This window comes from Myotis myotis, unplaced genomic scaffold (genome assembly GCF_014108235.1).
Source record: "Myotis myotis isolate mMyoMyo1 unplaced genomic scaffold, mMyoMyo1.p scaffold_m19_p_22, whole genome shotgun sequence".
Taxonomy (NCBI): Eukaryota; Metazoa; Chordata; class Mammalia; order Chiroptera; family Vespertilionidae; genus Myotis; species Myotis myotis.
Window position 1 is genome coordinate 6392375 of NW_023416327.1, and position 3308 is coordinate 6395682.

At 46.3% G+C, this 3308-nt stretch overlaps 1 pseudogene; it reads right to left on the minus strand.

Moving 5' to 3' along the window:
• Nucleotides 1-885: 885 nt before the first annotated feature.
• LOC118679093 lies at nt 886-2302 on the minus strand (annotated as a pseudogene).
• Between the last annotated feature and the right edge of the window lie 1006 nt (nt 2303-3308).

Below are 3308 nucleotides of genomic sequence, written 5' to 3' on the forward strand. Positions count from 1 at the left end.
CTCAATTAGTTTGTAGGTCAGAAAAATGGCTGACTGAGAAGTCCAGAAACGAGGTTTGAACTACCTGGTTGTCAGGATAGCCATTATACACTCAACCCAGGGGAGGAGCAGAACAGGCCTTTTAATAAAAGGTATCTGGCACCTGAGCTCTGTAAGGAGGAGGCGAAGTTACAGTGGGTTTGTTCTTCTCTCCCCAATCTAATGTCCTCTACCCACAAGTCACCTAGAAAACAGCCTAAAACAAGAATGAAGTACTAATACTTTATTTGGATGGTGTAAACCCAAGGCACTGAGAGGGAGAAAAGCAAGGCGGGGGAGAAGGGAGGCAAGGCAAGGCGCTAGCAGGTGGGTCCTGCTTCAAGACAAGCCTTGAAGCACAGCGGGTGTGCTCACTGGCTGCTTGGGACATCTCCCCACTGGCTGTACTGTTCGGAGAAACAGTGTCTTGCAGCAATTTGGGGAAGGGAGGAAAGAAGAAGGAATTGATCTGCCTTGGTCTCTCCCAACTCCCATTAGTCAAATGTTACCCAAGAGGATTAACTCCCCCAGGCTTCTGTGTTGCTAGTGGCTACTTGAAATGCCAGATCCCATGCCCTGTGGTGAGGCATTCCATCCAAGTCTGGAAGTGGTGGGAGGAGACAAACTCTGGGCATGTGTCTGGTGAGTTCTGGACAGAATCTGAGTCAAGACATAAGATGTGTCCCAAATGGTCCGCTAGTATTTTTTTCACTTACTAGAAGAACTTTGCCAAGGTCTCATGGCTAGTAAGCAGCATATTCAGGATTTGAACATAGACTGGCTCTGGAAATTATGGAAGACCAAGATAAGAATCTTGGATTTTTTTTATAGCAGGCAAAGGAGAGTCACTGAAGAGTTTTAAGTTGGGGAGTGACATAAAGAGCTTTTTAATAAAGCTCCCAATCTCTACCTTGCTTCATCTTTCCATGTAGCTAAACTCAGCAACAGTAGGTGGCCCCAAAGAGGTAAGGGCATCCAAGACAGTTTTTGAAGAGTCCCTGATGGGGTCCAGCTCATATGGGCTTCACTCAACACTGCCTCACAGTCTTTCTCGGTCTGCAAATAAGCTTATACCTACTAAAGAGACTAGCTGGTCAGAGGCAAGCAGGATCTGAGTGGAGTAGCCAAAATGAAGTGAAGAGGAGGTTGACCTAAAGACCAGGAGCAGGAGGACCAGCTCTCTCTTCATCGCTGGCCTGTGGATTGGAGGATCCTGGCACCCACAGATGAGTCCTTTGGTGTTGCCTGAGATGGTCAGATCTCATGAACTCTCAGCCGCACTGATCACATCTATGTGGTCGGTATCTGGTGTGTTTCCACATATGTTATCCAAGCTCATCAGAACGGAAGGAAGACCACGTACAACCTTCCCATTCACATTTATAGGGCCTCACCTCTGTGTTTGCATTGGTGACTCAGGAGGTGGGAGCGCTTGGTGTAAGCTTTCCCACAGTTCTCATACTGGCAGCAGTAAGGCCTTGCAATCTGGGATCTGCTCCTGTAAGCCCTTTCTGGGGCCCCGCAATTCTGCTCTCCTCTTTGTGGCGCAAGTATAGGCTGCTCGGGTAGGAAGGGGTCTTCCTGGGAGGCTGGCTGGCTAACAAAAGAGTCCTGGGATTCTAAAGTCAGCAATGATGGGGAGCCATCTGGGGGCATTCCACAGTTGTGGGGATCTCTAGGGGGTAACATCTGAGCCAAAGAGGGGAACCCGGCCTGGCCCCCAGCAGAAGGCACAGTGGCAGGCGATAACATTTCAGGTGTTAAGGAGCCTCTATTAGAAGGTACTGTAGGGTGGCCAGAATAATGCATTGTTGGTGTCCTGATGTGGGACATTGTGACTGGTGGCCCATTGGAGGGCATGCTCAGATTCCCACTGAAGTTCATGGCCATCCCTGGAACACTGGGCTCTCCAAAGGACATCATCTGGAACCTGTTGAAAATCATCATTCCTGGTTGAGAGGGAGACATTCTCTGACAGTAAATCATTTAGGAAGGAGGGAGAGTCACTTGGAGGCAATAATTCACACTACGCTCAGGCAGCAACACACTGGACTGTGGCCCCATTTCATCTGCATTCTGCCTGGGCTCCTGAGCAGAAACCAAGGGCATCCTCTCCAGCTGTGGACTCTGAAGGAGGTGTTGAATGCCTGATGAGTCACGGTTCCAAGAGGTGCTGGACTCCACTGCTTTTGGGTGATGGAGACATGTTCAAGACGCACATGGACTTCTCAGTATTCCCTGCCACCTGGTGCGGAGCTGCCGGCCACGGCTTCGCTCGCTCCATCTCCGCCTGGGATCCATGCACCGCCGGGCTGTGTGCGAGTCCGGACCACGTCGGGCCCAGCTGAGCCGCGCTGCTCGGCGTCGCAGGTCGCCTGTCGCACACCTTCATGCCATAATGGCAGTGCTCCATTTCTCCTGTTCTAGTCTTTTGGAAGTTTTAGGAATTTCTCTTTATCCTTGGAGCTTTAAAAAATGTTTTAACCTTATATACATAAGGTTGCAATGGTGATCTCTTTCACCTTTTAAAAAATTGAGGTATAACTGACATGTAACATTATATTAGTTTAAGTTATACAACATAATTATTTGATACTAGTAGCCTGGTGCACAATATTCATGCACATTAAAAGGGAATTAATTGCCCTAATCAGTTTGGCTCAGTGGATAGAGCATCGGCCTGCAGACTCAAAGGTCCCAGGTTCGATTCTGGTCAAGGGCACCTTGGTTGCGGGCACATCCCCAGTGGGAGTGTGCAGGAGGCAGCTGATTGATGTTTCTCTCTCATCGATGTTTCTAACTCTCTATCCCTCTTCCCTTCCTCTCTGCAAAAATCAATAAAATATATTTTTTAAAAGGGAATTAATTAGCAGAGATATTTTAATATTGCTATTTGCCCTTTCTCTATAATAGAAGTGTGAGAGATGAAAGGAAATTAGTAAAATGTATATGAAAATCATATATAAATTCATTAATAAATAAACAGTAACAAAAGGATATAACAACAACAGAGGCATGATATAAAAACGACAAAAACATGATATGGAAACAAAAAAACATGATATGGAAACAACAAAAACATGATATAAAAACAACAGTGATGCAAGCAATGAAACTTTCAGAGTGCTTGACTAATTTCCCTTGTGATGAAGTACTTAGAACTTTAACTGTAACATCACATGCTCTTCAAACTCGAGAGAAAGCAACATATAACTGACCATATGCAAAAATGGGTTCCGGTAGAAATATGCCTACTCTGTCTAGAGTTTGTCCTTGTGATTTATTAATAG